Raw genomic sequence first — 15,372 nt, forward strand, 5'->3', positions numbered from 1 at the left:
ATAACCGAAAGATCTCGGTTCCTTTCGATATCGGCGTAGCCTATATCGGACCGTAACGTCCTGGATTATGGGCCCTGATTGAACGAAAAATCGCGTTTATAGCTTGTGGACCCTCTAAAGTTCACAATTTTTATCCGATTTTATAAACCGTTCAAATATAACACCGTGAATTTCGTGAAAATCGAACCGAAACTGCCCGACAAATGGCCGCTCCTCGTACGGACATAGTGTGTAAGTAAGTATTTAATACCAAGGTTGTGGGCCCTCTAGAGGTCACAATTTGGCGCATATCGGACCGTAACTTCCCGGATTATGTCCCTTGATTGTACGAAAACTCGCGTTTTTTTAACCGGTTTTTCAATGTCTGAAACATTAAGGTCATGAATAAACGAACACTATCGATATTTGCCGTTCTGTGCCCTTCCGTTTGGGAATTATCCCCTTTATAAAAAATGGGATATATGTTAACAAATGACAGCTTATTGCATTTCATCTGATATTGCTTGGTTTAGTATACATAGGAAAATAATAACCAATATTTTCGCGTAGATATTGCTCCTGGCATCTAAACGTGGCAAAACCGTAATGGGCGAAACATCATTAAAGTTGGTCGACATATTATGGACTGAAAAGTAAATGCTTCAACATACAGTTCCAGGCCAGGGACACAAAGAGTTGACACCTTAAACATCTCCACTTCTTGATCAACATAGTCCAAACCCACTAGAGGGATTTCTACGCAAATGGCTTTTCGGAGTAGCAGTAGCACGACCTCATCTGCATGTAGAGATGGGGTAGGATACGTTTTCGAATTCTTCGCTCAACATATTTGACGGTTTTCAATAAAATTTGTTAGAATATTTGTTTTAATAAAGTCGCTGGACAGCGTGCCGCGATGGGAGGGGTTTCGACATGTTCAGCTACTAAAATCTCAAAACTGTTTCAGGAACACCCGATGCATTTGTCACCAGCCTCATCTGCACGATAGATTTAATTTTGTTTTCTCTTGGAAAGATTTGCATATTTTTAGCACTTTGTACGTTCCCTGTTTTGTCTGTTGTAATACAACCGGAGCAGAACGGTAGGACATTAAACACCATTCCATTTCATTTCTTGTAATAATAATAATAAGAGTTCTTATTATGTGCTGGACCCCAAACAGTGTTTTATGCTGAAATCGCTGACAAAATTTTCAGAAAATAGTTTATAAATATGAACACTGAAATGGGTAGGGTTTTACTTGTTGTCCAAAGCCGCTTAAAAGATGGGCTGTCCATAGATGTAGTGGTAGAGAGTTCCGTGTACATATATGTGCTGCATTATAGGAAATGATCTGCAGCCAAAGGTCTTAGGTTACGTAATAAACACATGGAATCAGATTTCAAACGTGAACATGACAATTATTTTTGGAGATGATGATGATGATGATAATTAGTGCAGCCGTATTCTGTAGTTTTGTTTTCAGCCGAGATACCTGCCAAGAGGATGTCGGAGTTGTCCAATCTGGAGATTACTAGTGATCCGGTTATTGTCACGGCCGCAAACTACGTCAACGAGTGGCGGATATTACCAATATTTCGCAAGTGGAAATATCCCTTTCTGACTATTTCCGAGACGCATCTGTCACGGTTAGGAATACGCCCAAGAATTTTAACATATGGTCAAATTTAGACAGTCACGCCCAACTTCCCGTCTATGTTTTAAGGGGCCGATAATTATAGATCTTAGTTGTAATGTTATAATGTCTGTATTGTTTGTGTTGTGCTTTGTCGTGTTTCTGCAATGTCGCTTAAAGTAGCTAAGTCTCTAACTCAATATCATGAAAAATCTTCGACATAGAAAACACGAATTATTTGTCAATTCAAATCAACATTGGTCTTGTGGTCTTACAGGGAAAAGATGGGCTTCTGATATCCAATATTCAAGACAAAATAATCATTTTGTCATTGGTATACGAATCGTGTACCATAATGCGTTTCAGCGCCATTTTGAACAAGGGGCTCAAAGAACGCGGCTAGATATATTCCACAAGTCATGTCAAATGGTGACGCTATATTCTTATCTGGAAAGCATGCGCAATAAATATCATCGGTGTAGACTGGAATAACCAGACGCTAAAGATTAGAAATTACAGTAAAACAGAAACAGTTGAATGTAAATCAGTTTATATACATTCAAATTACATTATTATATGCCTTGCGACCCATTTGTGTCAATTTCTTGGTCCCAAATATTAGCGATTTAGCTCCTTTAAGTATGGTAGTATGTCGGTAGTATCAGTCGTGAGAGAAATGACGTTTAACGTCCACTCGACACAAACTAGGTCATTTCGGAACTAACATGGTTCAATTTTATTTCAATTATTCGCTTGCGCGTAAGGGTCTTTAGCAGTGGGAGGAAACCGGAGGACCCGGAGAAAACCCACGAGGTCGGACAGGCGACCCTACTCTTTGTCATGTACAACCAGAGAATCGTAACCATGCCAGTTGACTCAATGGAAGACATTATGATACAACGAACACGCGCTAACCTCGCGCCCCTCCCCACATTAATCGTAAATAGCCGTAGTTATTTTAATTTGTCCAAATGATGAGATGGTGCGGTTCCAATAAGGGCGGGACAGAGGCAACCTTGATAGGACAAATTAGATCATTTTTGGTCACACTTTATCGATTACATCAAATGTTGCGCAATGTTACATTTGAATTGCAATTCAATTCTAACTATACTCGGGATCTTAGTTTTTCGTGCAATCCGAACGACTAGTCAACGAAATGAAATGAAATGAAATGGGGCTTAATTAACGTCCTATACTTTCTTCTGCTTTATTTGGACTAATGAAGACGGGATAGTCATTGAAAAAACACAACCAACAATTAATTAACACTTAACGTAGACTTTATTTATAGGTCTGTATTTGCTCTAATCCAGTTCAAAAATTTGGACACCCTTCCATAGACACTTGGTCTGGTTCCACCACACCCACTTTCTCCCCATGATGTAACACCACATACATTAATACCACCATTTCCATTAGGACAATACATGGGTCCTCCACTGTCTCCCTAATCAAAATAAATCAGAAAATCGTTTATCCAGAGTTTATAAGAACAAATTAAATTTTTATTGAAAATGTCCATAATAATTTAAATCTCAAACACGTTATTTATTGCCATGACCTACCGATTCCAACCAGTGGTAAGAGATAATTATCCTCAGCAACCACTTGTAATAGGTTGCCTTAGTCAACAATACAAAATTAATCAACGGCACAATTTTGACCGTAACCCCTGCTACTGCATAAATGGTACGGTCCGAGAGGGAAAAACCCATAAGAACGAATGATCCGTTTGGGAATGCGTTCAATATTCTCAAAAGTAACTTACGTTGCAAGCGCTTGTTCCAAAGCTTGGATCAAAAACACAGATGTGTGTTTCAAGAACTGCTGCTCCGGATACACCCGACCATTCACTAGTACAAGCTGATTGTGATATAACAGGCATACTGACTTTCTGTAATAACCTGGATATACCACCTGTGTAATAAATAGACAGATATACAGCCATCGGTCATCTGCATCAGATGTAACCATCGGTGATCCTAAGCAAATTTTGTTTCATTGAAACAATGATTTGATTAAACAAAAGTGTACTATTAGATATTCTTATGTTCTTACACCATTTATGTCACAACACTGCCAGGAAGGAAAACTCACCATTTATTATGGGATACTATTTCAGATATTTTGCATTTAAGATAAAATATAAATTAACGCATTAGTAGGCCGACATACTTACTGTCTGATCCTCTTAATTTACCCCAACCGGCCAAAATAACAGATACTCCATCATAACTATCGTCTGGGGACAGTTCAATTGTTTCTACAAATCCAGTAAGTAAGTTGGCAGGACTGGACAATCTAAGTACAGCAATGTCATTAGGGTAGCCAGCAGCGTTTGAGTCATATCCAGGATTCTGTATGAATATGAAGACAAATTTACCATGTAGATATTATGTAAGTATTGTATAGGTAGTTTGATACAACACGGACCCGTGTGTGTTTCAAAATTTATTCTTTCTTTAGTGACACAGTTAAGATTAAAGCAGTAGTTTGACACATAATAGATCCAAAATAATAGATAATGCAAAATGAATATATTGAAAATTTCATTCAAATTACTTTATTCTGAGCCAAGTTATCACTGTTTGTAGTTTTAACAAGATGTGTGCATTGTTATTTATTATCTTAACAACAATACTGGAATATTTGAGACTTTGTCTAGCTTTTCCATTTTTAAATTAAACCACTAAATGGCCAAACCGTTCTAATCCAGTTAAAATCTGGAGCATCCTATGGCATCGAGAGTTGATTATGGTCTTGTTATGTTAATAAATGTCTAATTAATAGTTTATATAACATTTATGGCCTAAAGAAAGATCGGCAATAGACAGATTTAACTCTTGCATAACATTTAACTGAATATCATAAAATTTTGTTACATTTCTTATTTCAAGATATATTCTTTCTAATTTTAGGATATATACTTTCTTATTTTAAGATTTTTAATTTAAACATACATACCATTATAATTTGGGCAATACTAATACGTTGCTGATTTGGTTCAGTGGTATCCAGGTTATGTTTACCAAGTTCTACTCTAAGGTTACTGGCTCTGGAGAGATAAACATTTTGTTTTGCTCATGGCATGATATGCCTAGGTTATAATAAGCCTAGGTTATATTTATAGGTTATATTTATAAGCCTAGGTTATATTTATATGCCTAGGCTACCTGTGCACTGGGGTGGGGTGGAGCGACAACGATCTTTCAACCGACGTTAAATTAATTTACAAAAATACGATATCATAAAGAATTGAAGTCGAAAATTAGTTTGTGTATTCCCAAAATTTATTGAAGTCACGGCTGTAACAACTATAAATATTTTTTAGTAAATATAGCGGAAAATATTGTTTCTTACGATTGGCCGTCAACACAATGTGCAGCTGTTAGAACATAGTTTTGTGATATTAGGATTCCACCACAACTATGACTCCACAAAAATCCTAAGAAAGCGACCTGGAGTGAAGCAATATGGGGAAATTCATTTGGTGTTGCTTCTTCTCCATTAACAATTCTCTGAGTGGGTTTGGCTGAAAGAACAGAAGGCACAATATTGAATAACACATTTTTGTAAAGATTATAATTAATAATAATAACGAAATTTATATCGCGCCGCAATTCACACCAATAGTGCATGCTTTAGGCGCATTAAAGGGTTCTCGTGGATTAATTATAGTGACTAAACAGCCATGTTTTCACACTTGATTTGAAGATAGACAATGTTTCACATTTTGGAATGGAAGGTGGTAGCGAATTCCATATATAGGGTTGATGCATTGTACTGAAAAGTCCTTGAACCAAATTTCTTCACGTTATAAACCGGTGCATCTTACAATAGTTTACTCTCGGATCCCAGTGACCTTTTTGGTTGGGAGTGTATCAACAGATTTTGAAGATATATTGGTTCTGTTATATTTAATGTTTTGTATGTCAGAGTTAATTCGCTCGCGCACTCGGAGCCAGTGAAGATTATTTAAGACGGGAGTGATGTGTGATTTTGATCTCGCTTTCGTCACAATGCGCGCAGCGCGATTTTGGATCCTTTGAAAAATCTTTATCATCAGTTACTCCAGAAAGTACGACATTGCTGTAATTCTAGACAGGACGAAAGATCGAGTCAGTGCAGCAGCAGCACCTTCAGGTATAACACGACGGATTGATCCTATTCTTCGAAGATGAAAATGAGAAATCTTGCAGATGTTGTATATGTAAGAGTTGAAACTGAGGTTTGATTCTATGAAAACGCCAAGACTTTTCACAACATTTGATATCGGAATATCTGAATTGCCTATTTTGAGAGAATTCACAATGGAAGTATTAAGTCTGTGATCAGGTCCAATAAGGAGAAACTCAGTTTTGTTGTCGTTAAGCTTTAACATGTTGGCAGACATCCAGTTCTTAATACCGTTTAGGCAACTTTCCAAATAACCAATTGTATTGTGGAGAGCTGGCTGGCAGTAATGAGGTTACATTTATCGATCAGCTGTGTGTCATCAGCATAAAACATCGTATTGTATAAATGAGGTTTCCGGGCGATTTTGTACACAGTGGACGTGGTTTCCCTTGTCAGTGGTGCAGAAGCGAGGTCTCGTGTACGTAAAAGACTCATTGGCTGTTTGGACTTGATATATGAGTAGGTCGTAACGCCGCTGTCCAAGCATAATTTCCCTCATAGCACACTTTCTGGCGTATGCCCGTCTTCATTATAGCCCATTCGGAGCAGATTAGTAGGATGCTAAACCTCATTTCATTTCATGCGTATACAGTGTAAATAAGAGGGGTCCCAACAATGACCCCTGAGGTACCCCACAGGATAGTTGTACTTGCTTTGACGAAGAGTTGTTAATGTTAACATACTGATATCGACTGTGGTTAGATATGAGCCGAACCACTGTAAAGAAGATCCAGCTATTCCGTAGTCAGTTACTGATACTTCATGAATCGACGGATGAAAGTGTCGATGAAAGAAATCAAAGCTGTTTCAGTCCTTTGTGTGGGGCGATGGGCTGACTGGAACTCAACAAAGAGCTAGAACTGGTCTAGGTAGTCAATTATCTGCGGCTTGACTATACCTTATCAAGAATCTTTGAGGGGAATGTTAGATTAGATACAAGACTTCTTGATTACAGGCTTATTAGCACTACAATGGAAACTAATAACTGGTGTAACAATTTTCAACATACCCACTGCAGCTCCCAGAATCGCTAACAGAACAATAGACTTCATCTTGATTTAAAGTGTTGTGTAACATCTTTCGTAATTCTGGCTTTTATAGAAATTTTATTCAACAAATGGTATTTTCACAATACTTGAAAGAACCCTAAAAAAAAACGCTCATAAACTTAAGACACTTAGCTTTTAAAAGAGCCATAAATTACCAATTACAAACTATTTTATTTAAACAATATTTTTATCAAACAAATAGGCTTGAAACCTATATCAGCCCTTTCCATAGAAACAAAGGTAAAATATGTTTAATGTAGAAACATTAGATTTAATAAACATATAATATACAGAAGTTGTGTGAAATTGTATTTTGCACTGATTTTGAAATTAAAATCTATGACTTTGTTGTATAAAAAGGTAAAAAGCTTTATTTAGTTTTACAGTATATTTGATTCCAATGGCAAGTTTTTATATCCCTGTAAAATCATTTCTAAAGTAACATTTTGATCATTTATAATTTTGCTAATAATTTCGAACAATATGGACATATAGAAAAACATATCGGTTGACATGCAATATACGCTCAAATTTGGCAAGAGATGCTTCACATCGAATTTGAGAAATCAACTGCTGTTTAGAAGGTTTTCGGCAAAGGGGGGAATAACTCAGGTCACGGAACGCTGAAATTCGACAGAGTCCGTCTTTGCACGACTGCAAATCTACCCACTAAATTTGAAATAAAGACGTTAAGAACTGTGGCCTCTGTCACGTTCAGATTTTTGGCAAGGAAGGTTAAGGAAATGAAATGAAATGAAATGAAATGGGGTTTAACGTCCTACTGTTCTGCTCCGAACTGGGCAAATGAAGACGGGCATATGCCATACAGTGTGCTATGAGGGAAATTTTGCCCGAACAGCGGCACAACGGACTACTCTTATATCGAATTCCAACTGTCGAGGGATCTTTTAGGTGCACACCAATGTGTAAACGGGACCTCGGTTTTTCGTACCATCCGAACGACTATACAGCTGTCATTGTCAGGCCCTCCGTCCTGCATCACGGGGGAACCACGCCGGAAAATCTGGATGAACTTTCTCGGTCAATGCAGGGATCGAACACCCGACCGCTGAATATCGATAGATTCATCCTAATGATTCACGGGGGGGTGGGGGGGTGGGGGGCGGCTGGATGGCCGAATGGTTATGCCTGTCATTGAGTTTCAAATCCCCGGTTGTACGTGATAAGGAGTAGGGTCGCCTGTCCAACCTCGTGGGTTTTCTCCGGGTCCTCCGGTTTCCTCCCTATGCTAAAGACCCCACGCGCACGCGAATTATTGAAACTTAAACAAAAAACATATGTTAGTCCCGAAATGAACTAGTTTGGTTTGTGTCGAGTGGACGTTAAACCTCATTTCTCTCTCTCTCCCCAATGCTTCACACCAAGTTTGAAAAGATCTGTTAAAAAGTTTTCGGCTAACGGGGGATAACCCTGGAACGAAAGGTTGCGGAACGGTGATTATAGATAGAATTTCTCCTCTCATGACCCCCATGCTTCAAACTAAAATTGGGGAAAAAAATCTGTTAATAATGACAGCTTCTATCGCGTTCACAATGTATTTAGGAAATGGGTCCTAACTCCGGAACGGAGAGTCCGATGAGCACCATAGTCAAAATCATCCGATATCTTTTAATACGGACAGTGTAAATCATAAAGAGCCGGTTAGATGTGGCTCTCACCCGAGAGCCTCAAATTTATTCTTTTTTCTTCAGAAACAAAAATACCAGAATACCAGAAGCACCATCCAACGAAGACCATCAGCGCCACCAACACTGAAAAACAGTGAAATCGCCATTGTATATAAATCTAATGTATTGTATGTATTTATAATAAAACTAGGAAATATCACGAACTAATTTTTCATCATCCTAGCTAGGTCAGTGCTTATGTGGAGACTTAACCCCTCCCCAAATTCTTAAACCTAACCTACGTTCCTGCCAACAATCACGTGCCCTAACCTTATTTACATTTCAGCGACCTTGACGAAAATTGAGCTGGCCTTAACAAATAGATTTAGTCGGTATGGTTCTAAGCCTTCACTGCGCAGTCTAATCTCGTCAGCACGGTTTGACAATGTACCTAGTTTGGTTCTGTATCTTGTGCATATCAAAAAGACCAATTACTTATCTATTTGGTTCCCTGTTTTCAGATGGAACGTATTTGATGACTGTGTCTTTATAGCCTAATTTCATGACAATTAGGCTGTGCGGTAGCTTTAATTTTGTAGAATTTAGAGATTGGCACTTACAGACGCTTCCACAGTCTTCGGGCATAATACATTGAAACAAATGTGTTGTGCTGGGATTCGACCCACAATTACAAAATGACAAAGGACCAAGGCTAAAGAAATGTGGCAGGAGGTCCCAAAACTTGACAACTCAGAAGGATTCTTATTGTCACAGATGGCCAAAAGGAACAGTTTGACGCCCATACTGTGCTTAGAGATGTCAATTAACGTTAGAATGATGACCTCTGACCTACTCAGAAGTTGGTGAATCCCCTTAATTAAACAGGGTTTACACGAGTCACATGGATGGACTTCAGATGTGTTATAAAAGCAATTTTGGTGATAGTGTGAACAGTGACCATTCGGGTGTGTTGGGTGGGTCAAGGCAAAATATAGACATTGCAAATATCAAATCAAGTGAATTTTTAGTTGGGAGTCATGGTGGCTCATTGAGTAAGACTATGGACCTGTATTATAAGGTCCATGGTAATTATAAGGTGCATGCTAAGACGCTGAACCCTCGGGATTTTCTAGCGTGGTTTCCCCTTATAATTGGTGCAGTCGTTCGGAAAGGGCGAAAATCCGAGGTCCCGTGTACACAATGGCATGTACGTAAAAGAACCAAAGAACTCTTGACATATTGAATTCGATATAAGAGTAGGCCATAGCGCCGCTCTCGGGGCAAAATCTTCCCCATAACACACTGTAGGGCGTATGCCGTCTTCATTATCCCAGTCGGTGCAGAACAGTAGGACGTTAAACCACATTTCATTTACGTCTTTAGACAGTAAGAATAAATAGACCCAGTTGCTATGGGCAGTAAAATACATCCGAAAAATTAGAAAGAGGACGAAATGTTGATAACTCGAAATAAATAAAAAGACCTTGTTTCATTGTACATATTTTTTTTAAATAACAGCCACTGGCCAATTATAGATCAGTATTAGAACGAATCCATTCTGTGAATTTAGATACCCGTCCATATATAGTTGGTTTGATTACCAGGACATCCAGAGGCACCCCATGACGTAACTCCACATACAGAACAATACATAGGCCCTCCACTGTCTCCCTGTTAATAGTAACCGGTAAAAATCTATATTGATACATGAATATATTTTACACCGAGTCTAGAATTCTAAATTTTGGAAATAAATTGTACCTTCAATAAAACTTAAAGTAAGTTAGGCAATTATTACTCTCGAGTTGATAAAAGTGATTGAAATGCTTTCAATTTGTTTGTATTTGCCCGAATTGCCTTTAATAGAATCGTATAGCCAGACACTTTGTGTGTCTTTAAAATATCTCAATAAAAAGAGATGTTTGGGGGGGGGGGGGCGACAATATACGACCAGGTGGATGACAGCATAAAAATGATAATATTTTGCTTACATTACAAGCTCCGGTTAAATCAGAGGGTTCAAAAACACAGATATGAGTCTCAAAAATATGTTGCCATTCATTTATACAAGTTGTCTGGGATATAACAGGAATGGTGACTTTCTGAAGACGTGTGGGTGTGCCGGCTATAAAATAAATGTCATAAATCTTAAAAGATGTCTCTTAATTCATTAAAACGGGTTTATTTTACGGAATTATATTGTTGTACAAAGTATAGTTGGTCACTTGTTTACAAAATATATTCCATATTCCATACAAATAGTATATGAGGTTGTCGTTGTTGCAGGGGCGCACTGGGGAGAAGTATGGTAGGATCGGAGGCCCCTAAAGAAGTTAGTGTTATCACGTAGTTCGGAGTCCCGTTTTTTTAGATTGTGGGGCCTTTTAAGTGTTGATTTGACACTGTTTTTGATGAACTGGAAAGCTAACCACATGCTAAATTTGTGCATAAGCTAGAAAAATCAGGATATACTCTAGAAAGTACTATTTAAAGTCAGTTTTTCACCTCACCCCTAAACACCACCCTCATCCCTATATATAAGAGTAGACCCTCACGACGACAGGTTCAGGGTCCTCCGGCTTCCAGTCCGTCCCTGGGTGTTAGTGCTTGTTGTTTTGATGTGAAATTCATAATAAGAAAGAATTTTGATTCTGATTATTTGATTGTTTGGTAATACATGTTCATGGTTAATAGATTGAATTAAAATAAAACTAACTTACAATCTGATCCTTTCAATTTACCCCAACCTGCCAAAACAACATTTTCTCCTTCGTAACTCAGGTCTGGTGCCAATTCGATAGTTTCTATAAATCCTGGAACTAAGTTAGCAGGATTTGACAATTCAAGTACAGCAATATCATTAGGATAACCTTCTGCATTGCTATCGTAACCTGGATGCTAGAAAATAATCGTCAAAATCTTGTTGAAAAGGGGCAAAAGAGTACAATTCAGTGCATATGTACCCCAAATGTCAGGAAATACCATTAAATTGTACCCCCACCCCCCATATAAATTATACATACCATTATAATCTTAGAAATACTGATACGTTGTTGATTTGGTTCAGTGGCGTCCAAGTTGTGCTTTCCTAATTCGACTCTCAGATCACTGGCTCTACAAATAAAGTTGTTATTGGCTGTAAATTGTATTTATTTAATTATTGAAATACATGTACATAGCAATATGATGTTTATCGTAATATCAGAGCTTTCAAAACGACAAATTCCAAATATCTCTACAAACCAAATCACAGCGAGGTTAAAATCCAGCTCAAGCAATTGTTCTTGTTCTGCTTACCTTTGAAAGAACGCCTAATACACATTCCCATATCATGAGTTCATGGTGTATGTTTGTATTTTAAAAATAATATTTGATAAAAAAAAAACATGTCTTTGGTGTATATTTATTTGTATTTCAAAATAATATTTGAGAACAAAACATATCTTTGATGTATATTGGTATTCTAAAATTAGTATTCGATAAGAAAACGTATCTTACGATCTGCCATCAACACAATGAGCTGCAGTGAGAACATAGTTGCTGGTTATAAGAGTTCCACCACAACTATGATTCCAAACGAATCCCAAGAAAGAAGCCTGGAGTGATACGATATGTGGGAATTCATTCGGTGTTGCTTCTTCGCCATTAACGATTCGCTGTGTAGGTTTGGCTGAAATAAAAATATACACCATCTATACTGAGTCTGAACAAAATAATAGCCGAAAATACAACGAAGGCTCCGTAAGTCAGCACGAACTAATTCTTCTTTGTGGTTCTGATTTTAATATGTTCAAAACGGCTGTATTTCAGACGGCTGCACGAGACTTCATTGAATTGGCTCTTTACAGTACATACATTTTAAACACGACGCAATGATAACACATTTTGAAGAAAACTGTGTCGGGTAAAATATAAAAAAATGGAATATAAGGAAGAAAACGAAAAGTCATACTGGTAACCACCCCTAGTATAACCAACAGAACTACACACTTGGGGTATAGGGGTAGCTCTGACCGGGGAGTAACATAGGCCAGGTGGTGTTAGTCTACCACTTCCGGTTTCGGAGTTATGACCCCGAGCGAAGTCTGTCTGTTCGGGGTTGGCGGCTACACAAGGTCTGCCCCGACTCTGAAAATTGGGATATAGGAATAGCTCGGGCCGGGGAGTAACATAGGCATATAGGAATAGCTCGGGCCGGGGAGTAACATAGGCCAGGTGGCGTTAGTCTACCACTTCCGGTTTCGGAGTTATGACCCCCGAGCGAAGTCTGTCTGTTCGGGGTTGGCGGCTACATCTGCCCCGAGTCTGAAATTTGGGGTATAGGAGTAGCTCCGACCGGGGAGTAATATAGGTCAGGTGGCGTTAGTCTACCACTTCCGGTTTCGGAGTTATGACCCCCGAGCGAAGCCGGTCTGTTCGGGGTTGGCGGCTACACTAGGTCTGCACCGAGTCTGAAATTTGGGGTATAGGGGTAGCTTTGACCGGGGAGTAACATAGGCCAGGTGGCGTTAGTCTACCACTTCCGGTTTCGGAGTTATGCCCCCCGAGCGAAGCCGGTCTGTTCGGGGTTGGCGGCTACACTAGGTCTGCCCCGTGTCTGAAATTTGGGGTATAGGGGTAGCTCGGACCGGGGAGTAACATAAGTCAGGTGGCGTTAGTGTACCCCTTCCGGTTTCGGAGATATGACCCCCGAGCGAAGCCGGTCTGTTCGGGGTTGGCGGCTACACTAGGTCTGCCCCGAGTCTGAAATTTGGGGTATAGGGGTAGCTCTGACCGGGGAGTAACATAGGCCAGGTGGCGTTAGTCTACCACTTCCGGTTTCGGAGTTATGCCCCCCGAGCGAAGTCGGTCTGTTCGGGGTTGGCGGCTACACTAGGTCTGCCCCGTGTCTGAAATTTGGGGTATAGGGGTAGCTTGGACCGGGGAGTAACATAAGTCAGGTGGCGTTAGTCTACCCCTTCCGGTTTCGGAGATATGACCCCCGAGCGAAGCCGGTCTTTTCGGGGTTGGCGGCTACACTAGGTCTGCCCCGAGTCTGAAATTTGGGGTATAGGGGTAGCTCGGACCGGGGAGTAACATAGGTCAGGTGGTGTTAGTCTACCACTTCCGGTTTCGGAGTTATGACCCCGAGCGAAGTCTGTCTGTTCGGGGTTGGCGGCTACATCTGCCCCGAGTCTGAAATTTGGGGTATAGGGGTAGCTCGGACCGGGGAGTAACACAGGCCAGTTGGCGTTAGTCTACCACTTCCGGTTTCGGAGTTATGACCCCCGAACGAAGCCGGTCTGTTCGGGGTTGCCGGCTACACTAGGTTTGCCCCGAGTCTGAAATTTGGGGTATAGGGGTAGCTCTGACCGGGGAGTAACATAGGCCAGGTGGTGTTAGTCTACCACTTCCGGTTTCGGAGTTATGACCCCGAGCGAAGTCTGTCTGTTCGGGGTTGGCGGCTACACAAGGTCTGCCCCGACTCTGAAAATTGGGATATAGGAATAGCTCGGGCCGGGGAGTAACATAGGCATATAGGAATAGCTCGGGCCGGGGAGTAACATAGGCCAGGTGGCGTTAGTCTACCACTTCCGGTTTCGGAGTTATGACCCCCGAGCGAAGTCTGTCTGTTCGGGGTTGGCGGCTACATCTGCCCCGAGTCTGAAATTTGGGGTATAGGAGTAGCTCCGACCGGGGAGTAATATAGGTCAGGTGGCGTTAGTCTACCACTTCCGGTTTCGGAGTTATGACCCCCGAGCGAAGCCGGTCTGTTCGGGGTTGGCGGCTACACTAGGTCTGCACCGAGTCTGAAATTTGGGGTATAGGGGTAGCTTTGACCGGGGAGTAACATAGGCCAGGTGGCGTTAGTCTACCACTTCCGGTTTCGGAGTTATGCCCCCCGAGCGAAGCCGGTCTGTTCGGGGTTGGCGGCTACACTAGGTCTGCCCCGTGTCTGAAATTTGGGGTATAGGGGTAGCTCGGACCGGGGAGTAACATAAGTCAGGTGGCGTTAGTCTACCCCTTCCGGTTTCGGAGATATGACCCCCGAGCGAAGCCGGTCTGTTCGGGGTTGGCGGCTACACTAGGTCTGCCCCGAGTCTGAAATTTGGGGTATAGGGGTAGCTCTGACCGGGGAGTAACATAGGCCAGGTGGCGTTAGTCTACCACTTCCGGTTTCGGAGTTATGCCCCCCGAGCGAAGTCGGTCTGTTCGGGGTTGGCGGCTACACTAGGTCTGCCCCGTGTCTGAAATTTGGGGTATAGGGGTAGCTTGGACCGGGGAGTAACATAAGTCAGGTGGCGTTAGTCTACCCCTTCCGGTTTCGGAGATATGACCCCCGAGCGAAGCCGGTCTTTTCGGGGTTGGCGGCTACACTAGGTCTGCCCCGAGTCTGAAATTTGGGGTATAGGGGTAGCTCGGACCGGGGAGTAACATAGGCCAGGTGGTGTTAGTCTACCACTTCCGGTTTCGGAGTTATGACCCCGAGCGAAGTCTGTCTGTTCGGGGTTGGCGGCTACATCTGCCCCGAGTCTGAAATTTGGGGTATAGGGGTAGCTCGGACCGGGGAGTAACACAGGCCAGTTGGCGTTAGTCTACCACTTCCGGTTTCGGAGTTATGACCCCCGAACGAAGCCGGTCTGTTCGGGGTTGCCGGCTACACTAGGTTTGCCCCGAGTCTGAAATTTGGGGTATAGGGGTAGCTCGGACCGGGGAGTAACATAGGCCAGGTGGCGTTAGACTACCACTTCCGGTTTCGGAGTTATGACCCCCGAGCGAAGCCGGGTATCCTGCTAGTTATTATATATATATATATTTGTGACTGTCGTTTGTCTGTCTGTCTGTCTGTCTGTCTGTTCGGGGTTGGCGGCTACACTAGGTCTGCCCCGAGTCTGAAATTTGGGGTATAGGGGTAGCTCGG

At 41.3% G+C, this 15,372-nt stretch overlaps 1 non-coding gene across 1 annotated transcript; it reads right to left on the reverse strand.

The window, feature by feature from the left end:
* Window positions 1-2,917: 2,917 nt before the first annotated feature.
* LOC126829524 (uncharacterized) lies at window positions 2,918-6,850 on the reverse strand. Its single transcript, XR_008789104.1, has 6 exons — window positions 6,804-6,850; window positions 4,979-5,150; window positions 4,583-4,673; window positions 3,798-3,975; window positions 3,387-3,535; window positions 2,918-3,065 (listed from the first exon to the last, which is right to left on the reverse strand). It is a non-coding gene; the product is annotated as an uncharacterized LOC126829524 (transcript).
* Between the last annotated feature and the right edge of the window lie 8,522 nt (window positions 6,851-15,372).

The sequence above is a fragment of the Patella vulgata genome, chromosome 8, assembly GCF_932274485.2.
Source record: "Patella vulgata chromosome 8, xgPatVulg1.2, whole genome shotgun sequence".
NCBI lineage: Eukaryota > Metazoa > Mollusca > Gastropoda > Patellidae > Patella > Patella vulgata.